General features: G+C 34.7%; 1 protein-coding gene across 2 annotated transcripts in view; it reads right to left on the bottom strand.

The window, feature by feature from the left end:
* Positions 1-13,521, bottom strand: part of LOC308197816 (uncharacterized protein) — a 355,008-nt gene that overhangs the window by 230,175 nt on the left and 111,312 nt on the right. For both annotated transcript variants that reach the window (XR_013953302.1, XR_013953303.1), the window contains exon 4: positions 5,927-6,001. The gene's annotated coding sequence lies outside the window, so the exon portion shown is untranslated. The remainder of the gene's footprint in view (positions 1-5,926; positions 6,002-13,521) is intronic.

The raw sequence follows: 13,521 nt of genomic DNA, 5'->3' as shown, positions 1-13,521 counted from the left end.
CCCTCCCTTTTCCCCTTTCCTTTTTTTCCCCTTTAGTTAAATTGTTAATTGTTTAGTTAAATTGTTTAATTAATAATAATCTTTCCTTAATAATTTTTTTTCTTTCCTTTAATTAAGTCATCCTTATCTCAACCCATGAGTTGTTCTTTCCTTTACTTCTTCCCCTCCTCATCTAAGGAGGGGGAGTGAGAGAGCGGTTGTGGTGTTCAGCTGCCTAGCACGGTAAAACCACCACAACATCACATTCTATCTGTGACTTCTTCCCACACCACAACTCCTAAACATGCTCATACCATCCTTCTCAACCCCTCCAACTGATAAACAGTGACTCACAGATGCCCCCTCTGTAATATTCGTAACAGTTGATAATCTTTCATTTCTTAATATTGAATTTCTCCCCTTTATTTCTCCACCACTTCACATCATTCAGATTTTCCCACACAATATACTAATGCTCTTCTATACTGATTATTCCCCCCGACTTGAACAGTACCTTTTGATTAGCATATTCTAATTTTATGGTCTAAGGTCAGTGATGAAAATAAATCAAAACTAGCTCTAATGCAATTCATAGATGTTATCCAGCATTAACATTCTTGCCTTCTCTTAGATTCCTTTTTTTTGGCACAATTTTAGGGCTCTTTACCCACTTTGCTATTCTTGTACTCCACCCTTGTTCCTGCAGTAATCCAACCCTTCCTCTAGCAGCAGTGACTTTGGTCTCCTGAGAGCCCACTGGCATTCAACCAAGAGCCTGAACTTCTGTTCAAAGGGAAATTTATCAGTGTTTTCATGATCTCTTAAATCAGAATAGAACCACAGTTAGCTATTTTGTACTTGAAAAATTATGATATGAACTATCAGAAACACTTCAAAAAAAAAAAAAAAAGACTAAATTTGCAGCTACTCTGCAAACCCCAAGAGACCATTTCAGCAAGCAGTAGGGGGGTTGCAACCAAAAAATGTGCTGCAACCAAAGTCCTCTACGGACCTAGTCCAGAACCACGACTTCAGGAAGCAGTCTTAGAACCACTGTGATACCTGGGTGATACTTGGGGCCTCAAATCTGTCACCTCCTAACCACTGCTTTTATACACTTTTTCTTTCTTGGCTAAGAGATCTGTCTTGCCAGGATTACTTAACTTTAAATACAATGTATTTTTTTTCCTACTCATCTGGATACCCAATCAGACTGAAAATATTAAAACAATTTGTTCCTCGAACTGATTACATATTATTTCCTTCAATATTCTGAAAGATTTATCCAAATTGCGCAGAATAAAAACACTACGTTCTCTGAGCTTAGCTCTGCTACATAACATCTCCCCTTTCTTCTAGAAAAAGGAAACTTGTTCACTGAAGTCACTCAAGCCATGGCATCAGCTCAATTTTGGTTGTTTCTCGTGTGTAAGTCAGCTGTGCTGATTTTAAATATAATATTTATTCATTTAATATTCTACTTACACCTCCAAAATCAAGATATCTAAGCTTTCTACTCATTTCGTTTCATATTCATGAATCCATCCACATAATTGATTACATTTGCATAGGTTATACCCATGTAAATATCACAATGCTAAATTACTTGGTGTCATCGATCTCAAATCTTGTCTTGTTCATGTGTATTAAGTAAGAAGCAAAAACTGTGTTAACTAACAAGCTGTAAATATTTTCAGAGTTCAATTAGTTATCTTAGTCATGTAGTTGAATGGCTATAGGTTTTCAAATTGCTTTGGAAGTATGATTTAGGCTTCAGTATATATCACTCTTTAGTTATTTGCAGAAGGGAACACAGAATAAAGAGATAGCAATGCTTCTAATATCCATACTTCTTAAAATTTTGAGCAAATTGTGCTGTTAATAAAAATGATTAATTGAATTATTTCCTAAATCTCGGTCCATGTGAATACACTGATCTTAACCAGAGATAGTAACCTATTATTTATAATAAAACATAAATATAAATCATGCATAAAATATTGCATTCATCTGAATATATCATTCATCTCTTACTCTACCCCTTAATAGACAATGAAGAGCTTTTGCAAAGTAGAAAAATTAGAAAAATCATAAACATTGAGTTCTATAGTGGCTAAATTTTCATACATTCTCAGGCTATGAACTGTTCAAGTAATAACAAAATAGCAAGTAACTGAGAAAAAAAATTGTCATTGGGTGGTTTATGGATGAGAGAAGTGAAGCTGAATTAATTAACTGAAGCTAAGAAGAGCATTGAAACAAAATGAATTGTAAGGTTAGAAATGCTGTCCTAGGAGCCTGTATGAGTTAAGCCTCTCTGCAGGCCTCCTGTTCTAACAGTTTCCCATTTAAGAAATATTGCAGGAACCTAAACAGATTAAGGACATTCAAGTGACATTTCCTCAAAGAAAAAAATCTAAATTAAAACTTCAAAATAAATTAAGCATAATGTCTTTCGATGCCATAGGAAGGTGAAAGAGCATTTAGGCCTCGAGCCTTTGCCAATAATAAGCTGAATATAGATAATCACACAAAAAGAGAAATAGTATACATGCATTTTTATATATACGTATAATATACATGCACACACTCAGACACTGACAATATGTGATCCTTAGAATTATAATTATAAATATTTAAAAATCTTGTTAAAGTGAAGATGCCCATTTAACTTGAAGGGATTTCACTGTCCTCAACTTCTGTATTACATAAAAATAATAACAACTTATTTCCTCATGGGACAACAGAATACAAATTCATTTAGTCTAATCACTGTTCTATTAACAGAAAATTAATGAGTTGGAATCCTATGGCCGCATCAGAATGGTGTTGAGTTTTTTTTAGTTTTGTTTGTTTGTTTGTTTGTTTGTTTTTCCAGCAACATTTCGCTCTGAGCCTGGGAGTTTCAAGACAAAATAGCAAATGATTACCTAGTCCCACTTGCAAATTTTGTCTTAAAATTGTTTCCGCTAAGGATGTATGCATTGGAATTGCAAGGAATACTAATTTTTTGTAGCAGCTTTGAAGTCTTTTCAGATCATGCTTTTAACTTCAGAAAGCCGTTGTGTCACACAGTTATAGTCATAATGAAGGTCAGGGCACTAGAAGTACGTGCTTTCCACTAACTGCATAATCAACCAAAATCTGCAGTATGAACAGGAGGTATAAGGGAGATTACCAAGAAACAACCTTATTTAATCCTTTTCCACTTGAAAGTCTGTCCTCAATAAATATGAGACTTCTGGACATTTGTTAAGTGTTTCCACACATCCAAAAACCCAGTGAACACTAGGCATATTGGATACACCTAGGACATCTAATCACATTTGTTACACATGCACACATCAACTCTGTCAAACATATGCAATATATCTGAAGCACTAGGCACTCATTGAACCCATTACATATGAACCGAACCACGTCTAGCTCAGCCATAGTCAAGCACATATGCAACAAGATAACCCTATCTTATAAAATCTACAAGATATGCCTCAGCCGTGTTTTGCACTAATACAGTACTGAATTTAGAGGGACTTTCAATAGAAAAAAAGTGAATGAGTTAGCTGCAGAGAATGCAACAAAAGCAAGGGTTTAAACATATCACATATCTTTATGCACCTTTGAGTTACAATCAGAGGTATTATGAACCATATGTCTACATGTTACCTTCTTCAAGCGATGCTCTTATGCTTTTCACACTGACAAATCCATTTATTCCTCTTTTTGAATATATCTGGAGTAAGCATCTATAAACACTTAAGAACTACCCATAGTATTTGAAAGGCTTTGCCTCTTTACCTAATTGAGACCTCAATATTTTTTTCCTTCTATCCATGATCATCAGAGGAATTTTAATTTGTTTAATATCCGTATATAACATTAAGGTTAGGAGAGCCACGGGATTCTCTCAAAATCATCATCTCACCCAGGATAAAATGGGAGAAATAGACCATTTTGATGGTCATGAAAAAGGATGTCTCCAGGCAGGAGCAGCAGAAAAATATCAATTGCATTTTCATAGTCCCCTTCCTAGGTTTTGAAGTGTGCAGGGTCCAGAAAACCAAATCCAGCAAAGCCTTTGTTGTGCAGCTTTCTGGCAAATCTGTGCAACAGTTCAGACTACATTGTGTCATACCCTCCATAGCTTGGTACTACACAATTACTATTACGCAATATTAAATTAGTTTTTCTCACTGAGGTATGTTTTTGGTTTTAAGGAAAATAGATATAATACAAGTTTTAATCAAGATATTGCTTGCCACACATTTCTTCTGTTTTAATCTCACCAGCTACAGCCAGGTTATGAAGCAGAAATATTTCCCGGAAACCACTAACCTTGCTTGCTTGAGTGCATTTCCATGTTGTTTGCAATCAGCTTTATTCACAACATCAAATAAAATAAATTACATCAAAGTATAAAGCAAAGCAACATTGGCTTCTCTTAAGAAGCTACTTTACAAATGTTAAAACTTGCTGCAGCTGTTGAGATTAACACTCTCTTATTAGGCACTCATGCCTTATCTGGGCACAGCTAAAAATTAATCAAATAAAATGAAAGAAATAATAGAACAGGTTTGGAAATAAGGAGGTCATTACTTTTCCTACTCAGAAGAATTTATTCTGATAGTGGAATAGATTCATGTTGCCTGCAAGCTAGTATGTTGGCTAGTGAAGGCAGAAGCTGACGAAGCCACATAAATCATGTGCCAATGAAAATGAAAATTATTTAAACCTTCAAAAATAGTTTAAATGATTTAAAACACCACTGTCTCTACTGTACAATAATGAGAGTCAAGCTTTGGGGAGTTTCAGTTATTTCACAGAAGGCACTTTAGGAAGTTATTAGATCCCTTCACCCTGGCTTCCTTCATTTTTAGGAATGAAGACTTGTACTGGGGGCAACGGTCATCGGTAATGTTGTTTTGCTCAATGCAATGTAGAATGTGTTTGTCATCTGGTTTTACTGGATGAATTCAAAAGGCCAACAGAAGCACGTCAAGTATTTTCCGTCTGTTCATCATTTATAGAAACTGGAAAAGTGCCTGGATTCAACCTGATGGCAGATGTATTTACTGTCTATTTGCTTGTTCCAACACAGCAAAACAAGAGTATATGTGCTGCTTGCATTTTTGCCTGGGGGACAGGGGCTTTATATTGTAGTTAATGGACCATTGACAAACAGAAAATTAATTTGGCAAGAACTCACTGATGTTGTGGAAATCACAGAAGCATGGTCCATTTTGAAACTAATTAATCTAGCCAACAGAGAAATAAAATTTCAGTTGTTTGGGACAGAAAAACTTTGGCATACATAAAATGAGAGGAACAAAGCTGGTTTGGAGAGTTTACTTAGAGGGGAAAGATGCACTTTGGAAATGGTGCGCATAGTGCAGGAGTTGAAATTTCCTCATATGAAGCGAAGTTACAATGTTAGTGATATATTATGTACCTGTCCGAATTTAAAGCTATGTTATCTAGAAATGTCCCTTCTGTAGCTGCTGATACAGCAGGCATACTGATGCTTTTCTAGTCTACTGAACATTTTAAACATGACACTGTGAAACACCAAAAAATCCAACTCTATAAAGTCTTCTGAAATCTCTTGTAAAAAACTGGTCTTTAACAGAAATGTGAAAATATTTTTTATCAAAATGCATGTAAAAAGTAATGAGAATATCAAACACAGGAATCATATGCCAATAGACTGAAATCATCCTGATTCATTCTGACTCTTAAATTGATATGATCTATAAGCATATAAAATAGTTTTAATATTAACCAACCTCAACACCCTTATATTTTTATCATTTTAGTGATCATGTACTTTGTCTCAACAATTCTTTGTTATGGAATTTAATATCACTACATTGACCTTGTAATTTGGCAGAAAAGCAGATGAAAACAACAGTTATCAAATCTATTCTTTGCACACATATAAGCTGCTTACCGGAAAGTTTTGAAAGGAGAAGTTCAGCACATTTCTCATCCCACACTTCAACATGAATCAAGTTCTACCTGTGGGCTAGAAACGAAAATGACAGTAAGGCTGATCGTATTTTTTGGCCTACATCTTCACTTCTGCGAATGATACATCAGCCCATGACAACATAAGTTCACCATACAGTTTCAAGCTTTGATAGGAAGAACACCTATTTATTGTAAACAGAACAAAAGTGAAGATAGTCTTTGAAGCAAGTGGGCAACCAACAAAGACATGAAGGGACTTTTTTTTTTTCTTTTTTTATCATGCAACACTGTACCCAGATGCCATCTCTGACCTTTCAAAATCAAGTCAAAATAATAACAAAATAGTACATTTTTCCACTAGAGGAAACAGCTTCATTCTCCAGAGGGTCACTATTTCAAAATCATGTGTTGATCAAGCAGGACATAGATTAGTTATTCAATTATTCTTAGCTAGACTACTAAATATATGTTGGTATAACTAACAAATAAGAGATGTTTTCATTACATCAAGATGAGCAATTTTCCTCTAGGTACATGCAGTGAGACACCCTGAATTCAAAGGGTGTTCTCTATGTGCTCCACATTCTATGTATTCTAGCCTTCTCATTACCCTCTGAAGGCATGCATACCTTCTCTATCATGACCAACTGGCAAAAAAACTAAAAGTGCAACTTTTTAGGAACAACTCAGATCGAGTCAGCTGAAGAAAAAAGATCACAAAGAAACTTTGGCAATAACAAGCTAACACAGATTTGTGCACAACAAAATTCATTGCTTCAACAGGACTTAAGGCCGTATAAGACTCAGAGTCAACCTGTTAATAGGGAAGAAAATGGCCAGCTGTTATAAAAGGAGTGATGACAACTGATGCTACAGTCTGCTAAGAGATCAGTACTGAGAAATTAGGCTAGAAACCAAGTCTCTTCACTTGTTTGGTGTGGATTGGCTAATCTCAACTGTTAGCTCCTGAATCAGTATCGGCACAGATGCACAGATCTGGCTTCCACGAAAGTGGAGGAAAAATCTGAAGGCAGAATTTGGTTCCCAACTTCATAGTCAGGTACTTTTTTATTTTTCTAGAAAGCAATCCTTTTATCCCTAGTACTAGAATGTATTAGAATGAAAAGTACATTTGTAAAATGAGTACATACACAGCATTTATTTTAATTGTATAAATCTGCAATAATAACATGATCAAACTGAGAAGATAGTGCAGTTTATATGACAGAGATTTCTTCAGTGTCTGAGTGCCAAAGTGCCTGAAGAAAAATGCGCCAGCATTAAATAAGGATATACTACTGTTGCTGACTTACTAACATACAATATGATTAAATCACAATTTGTTCAATACTGAAACTCAAGCTTATAAGCAACAACCCTTTTAAATGGGAGAAAGCAAACATCACACATCCTATTATATTCTATTACAGAAATAGAATAACTTACAGAAATAAATGGGCGTAGCCATTCTGCCTGTAGATGCTCAGATACAGCTCTCACTAGACTAAAATGCCTCTGCAAGCATATAAAAATATTCAGAAATCTATTATTGAGAAATATTTTTGGACATAGACTCTAAAAACACTAAGGTCCCTAGTCCTGGCAAATATCTCAGGCATACCTGAAGGATTTGTACTGACAGCAGAAACAAGTTTTGGCAACTAAGATGCTGTACAAGCATTGAACAAAACCTACATTAACCGAAGAAAGACAGTCAAGGCTAGGACTGAGGAAGACAAAGTGAAACCCAACATTTTTCTTTATTTTTCTGAGCAGAGCCGTTAGGTTATCTGCTTTTCCTCCTGCTGCAACAGCTGTGGGTTTTTTGTTTGTTTGTTTGTTTTTTCTCTTTTCTTCTACCCTACTCCTCAACATGATTTAAAAAAAAAAAAAATCGCTCAGGCACCCAAGATCAGATTATTTGTCACTGAGATGGGAAAGGATATACTGGTACTTCTCTAACTAAAGGACTCTTCACAGCCATGGGCATGAAAATTGTGTAAGAAATTACTACATCTAATAATAAATACCATGTTTATTGATAATTTTAACATGAACAAAGGCAGACAGGCATAGATGCTTGTCTTCAGCCATCCTAGCAATGTCTGCAAATACAGTTGAAAAATAGCGGGCAGAGCCAACCAGCAGCAACTCATGCTATTTTAGCAATACATATTCCCCGGGAAGATTTTCCATTTGAGTGTTATCTGAACTGAATATACAGAATATGAAACCCAGTTAAGAGAACAGGGCTTAGAAGCCTCATGGGCTTGTTTCCTTTCATTCTTGCCTACGTTTAAGTATTCAATCTCTCAGCAAACAAATATTTTAATAAAAATAGCCTCCTTATTAAATCTTCCTTGAGCATATGTATTTTATCCAAAAAATCTATCCTACTGTTCTATATATTACCTATACATATTGTCTTTCAGAAATGTATCCCACCCACTAATAACATTTTCAGTTAAAATCTGGAATCTGATTTTTTTTAAATACATAAATTTTGAAAACCTTAAGCTTAGTCTTTTACAATTCTTTTGCAATTATTGTATCAGGCAAGGATGAAAGAAATCGAAGCATGCTGCCAAGTGAATCAATATTTTTAATTGAAATTTTATCATCTAAAACTTTAGTGCTTACTAATGAATTCTAACATGTTTATAGGATGTGTTCTGATTGTGCATGTTTGTTCTTTCATGGCTGGTAACTGAATTGTATATAATTATTGCTATAATTCCCTCTTCAGCATTCTGCTAAGACACAACTTCCTATCTATGTACACTTGCTTGCAAATCTCATATAAGAGAGGCAACGTGTCTTGTAAGTCACCCAGGTGTAAGTCACCAGGTGTACATGCAAGATATAAGGGCAAAACAAAGACTTATAATTTTGTTGTGTAGAGAAAGACTGCATGAACTTCAGTGGGTGTTAAACATATCTCCTAGTGTACTCCTTGAGCTCAATACAAAGTATTTCAAGACCTTTCAATGGAGAGGTCTTCTGCATAGCAGTAATCCTTCACCTACGCTAAACGTCACAAAAAGCTGCAACATCTACTTTTCTGGTATTGACATGATCTTGCTAATGGCCAGCAAACCTTAACAGTCACTGTCACATCACTAGCCAGCTGTGCAAAGAAATAACTTCTCCCTTTCTCCTAAGTATAGACAACACATTATACTAAACTTTGCTTTAGTTCAATTGGAGAAAAAAGTTTTAATATGCCTCTGCTATAGCTAGTCATTACTATTGAAAAAAAAAGTTAAGTGAAATCTACCCCACGTATAACACAAGTCTAGACTTCGCCTGGTTTAAATACAACCACAACCTAAAAACTGCTTGGCACTGCAGCTGCACGGTAAATGCTTTATATTTATGTGCCTTCCTGAACATCTTCAGCAATAATCTGAGTTTAAAAATAATGAAAAATAAATATAATTGTGCAGCAGTTTGTATTTTTGTCCTTTGTACACAGCTTTTAACATCTTGTTGACCAGATGATAAATGAAGTACAAAAAAATACACAGATATAGATAGGGCTCATCTATGAATAGTAAACTTGAGTTAATTTTTGGATTTAAGGTCAAATTTTCAAAAAGCTACAACAAACATTTCTAAGGGAAGAACTCCCACCCTTTAACCTGTTTTTGAACAAGCAGGCTGTTTTCAAATGCCACCTTGACCATTTCTACCATTCTTTCTTATTAATGCCAAGGCAGATATGTACAAAATCAACACCTAGTTACACAACACTGTCAAAGATCCCAGTGGTACTACTTGAGGAACAAATCTCTCACATCAGTAGAAAATCATAGCTTATTCTGCACCCAGTCATTTAACAGATAGAAGCACTCTCTTGAACCATAAGATACCTACAAGTATCAAATCCAATCTCATCTACTTGTATTAAATTCAGGATTTCCATCCTAAATACGGATGTCTGACAAATCATGAAATCTAATGAGGTTAACACAAGTGGAAATATCATTTAAACACCATCATAAAAAAAAAAAATAGACCTGTAAAAACAAATAACAACTGTAAAGTAAATTAAACCTCACAGTATTTCAGCCTAATTACATAATGTTGTTTATTTCTTATGCACTTTCAACACTTTTCCTAAGTACAGATTAATACTGATTAGGAAGAGGAAAAAGTCATTTGCTTTCTATGGAACTGTACAGCATCAATAATTAAGGTATATTGTAGCTGGAACAGTACCATCAGCAACAATTATGTTGCAGAATTTACATTGTGTAAGAGAGATGAATACATTTATATTTTTGTCTGGTGTTGGGTTTTTTTTGTGGGCTTTGTTTGTTTGTTTTTGGCTTTTTGTGTTGTTTCTATTTTTCTTCCAGCCAAGTAGCTCAGTGGAATTTACTGAAATTTACAAGTTATTTCTTGAATTGTACCCAAAGGTGCTGTAACAATAAAAACTCATGGTATAAATTGATATGTAGGTAAAAGTACAGATAGTATAAGAAAGCTATTTTCCCTAGGTTCTATTCATTTTTGTCAATGTTTTTTTTTGTTGTTGTTGTTTGTTTTTTTTTGACTTTGAGGGACTTACTCATTTTACAAGAACATATGGTCTTTGTATTCAATTCTGTAGCAGGTCCATAAAAATTATTTGATTTCTCTCCCTTTAAGCAGAAGCAAGGTTATTCTAACATTACCAAAGAAAGCATATTAAAAATCAGGAAATATTTAACTTTTAGAAGATTCTTAACATGACCTAGTGAATGCACATAATATTGAATTCAATTGAAGAGTGCGACATGGAGCTACTAGGAAGAATGTATTTTCAGTTTCTATCGTTTACAATCTGGAAGCATCCCCAAGAGCAGAGATTGTTTTAAACTCCAGGTACTTACCAGACACTTAACAATACTCTGAAGATCAAACCTATGAAATCATATAACATTTAATTCCTTACTCAACTCCATTGTAATGGTGCCATTGCAATAATTCAGATGAACAATCAAGAGAAGAAAAAAATCTTATCTCTGGCTCCACAGCATCAGGTAACTAAATTCTGTATGAAATAAATTCACTATAGCTGTTTACGTAAGTTGACAAAATGTATAGTGATTGTCTTTTTTTTTTTTTTTCCTGTAAGACCAGTTTTAGGTACTTGATCCAAATCTGATGTAAGTCAATGGAGCTCTTTCTATTTACACCAATAGACTTTGAATGAAAGTTTGTCAGATTCTTACAGAATCTGCAGACAACTACAGAGTTTAGCCAAGAGAAAATTATTCCTTTCCTTCTGAACTCAGGTCAGTAGGAAAAATACAACACTGCTGCTAGTTTCTGCATTTCTTCCTCTAATTCACCATAACTTCTTGTAGTCCAACACAAAATCCTTGACACAAACAATAGAAGTGCTCACTGAAACCCCAGAAGAAATCAAAATAAGGCAGTGAGCTATCTCAGAACTTAGTTCAGCTACACAATACTGAGAAAGCTAAGACTTTTTAGAATAATATAAACAAACTAAGCCCAGAGCATAACATAAAAAAAATTGATGAAGCACAGCAAACCACATTTTTTCCTGAGAGCACCCCACTAACTAACTGAGAAATACTTGGTAGGAGCTGTCTACACAATTTAGATTTCTGTAAGCATATACATGATTAATAGCTTCCTATTTAATCATTCTCATTACATAAGATCCAAGAGCATTGTTTCAAAATACATAGTTGAGATATACAGTCACCACAAACTCCTTCTGAACCACTTAAATACTCAATATAAAATTTTCTTTTACCAGTCAAGAAACAATTGGGTGTTGCCTGCCTTCTAAACAACATCTATTTCTCTCCATATAAACTATAACCTGAACTCCAGATTTTTCAAGTATTACTTTTATAATAAACCCTCAGATAACTTACATCAAATAACCCTTCAGAGCTAAGGAACAGGGGTGGAAAACTTAAGAAGAAAACAATGCTGGGAGAAAAGTAAGCAGGCAAGGTGAGTAACAACTAGGAAGATGATACGGGCACAAAAAAACACCTCCTTGAGGTACATATTGCTTTCCTTTAACTAGATACGTAGGAGTCACATAGCCATACTCTTATAATTTGTTTTATTTTTGCCTTTGCTTTTTTCTCCCAATGATTAAATCTTGCCTATCATTCCAAGAAACACACAGACACTTTCCAAAATCAAACTTGATTGATAAGGAGAAATACGGGATAATACTATAAGAGGGAATAAAGTAGTTTTTGTTGATGTTGTTGTTGTTGTTTTTTGACAATTTGGGAAACAAAAGGTGTAATCAAGAGAAGTAAAGTGAAGGGGTAGCAGAATTTGTGGACTTAATTAAAGAATATACTGTATTTTAAAAAAATCACTTTAAGAAGAAAGCAGCAGGTGGTGTCAGCAATACCAATTTAGTGAGAGTGCCCTGTGTTTTTTAATAAGCTAGTGCTTCACAACAGCACAATCATTTAGATGAGAACAAATAGCACTGTGGAAAATATACCTGACCTCAGAGTTTTATGTTAAAAAAAACACCATACCATCACCACCAAAATAAAATTATACTTCAAGAAGAGAAATGAAATACCAGGCAAAAGCGGCCATCTAAATAATACATTTTACTGTCAATTTAAGATATGGTCAAATCCATATTATTTTTTGTGAGTTTTTGAAATTGCTTTAATAGCTTTCTATTAAGTCCACAGTAATCAATACAATGCTTTCAGAAATTTACAGGAGATTGAGACAGTGGGACTTAGCGACCATCAGTCAGATAATAGTTTGGTTTAAGATTTAATAGATTCCTCTTGAATCACTCTAGGCTATTTGAATTTGCTCTATCATGTGGAAGGCATTTCATCATAACACAAGTGTCCTTAGGTCATTAACAGAGCCTAAAGAAACATACTTAAATGAAGCAACTGACTCAACAAGCATTGCGTTGGATGAATACAAACACAAATGCACAGATAGGCAAAGAACATGCCTCAGGCAAGGTGTGATCAGCTGCATCAGATCATCAAATTCTTATTATCTGTTCTAAACTCATGATGATTTATCTCATCCTTCTTTCATCATGTTACCATAAAAGCTACTATGTAGACATACCTTTTGGAAGCTAAAATCACCTAACAACTCCGCAATCAATATTAGCCATGTTTAACAACCATTACCACAAAGGGTATTTTTCTATTTCAAAGGCTTCACTCCAAGTTTATACAAATTTCTAGCAAACAAAAACAAGACCATACGCAGACAATGCCTTCACACACACCTGAAAAATAGTTTAGCATAAAATAAACAATAAATCAATTTAGCAAAGTAATTTTGAACATGATGTAAAAATTGACAAAGATTAATACAAATTCAGGTGGCTCTAACAGGACCTCAGGCGGCTCCAAAATGCATGCAAGTGTTTGTGAGGCAAAAGAAATTGACACCATAATGAAAATAAAAAAAATGTAAAAAGTTAATTCCCCCTAACCCCTCCGCCCCCCGTCTGATTGGAAAACTGATGGTGCTTATGGATTTTTATGTTTTCGCACACATTGTGATGCCACAAGCATCAGTATAAATTTGTATGAG

Source organism: Anser brachyrhynchus (assembly GCF_964034855.1).
Source record: "Anser brachyrhynchus genome assembly, chromosome: 7".
NCBI lineage: Eukaryota > Metazoa > Chordata > Aves > Anseriformes > Anatidae > Anser > Anser brachyrhynchus.
Note: the sequence above shows the minus strand (reverse complement) of the source record. Positions and strands in the feature narration are given on the sequence as shown.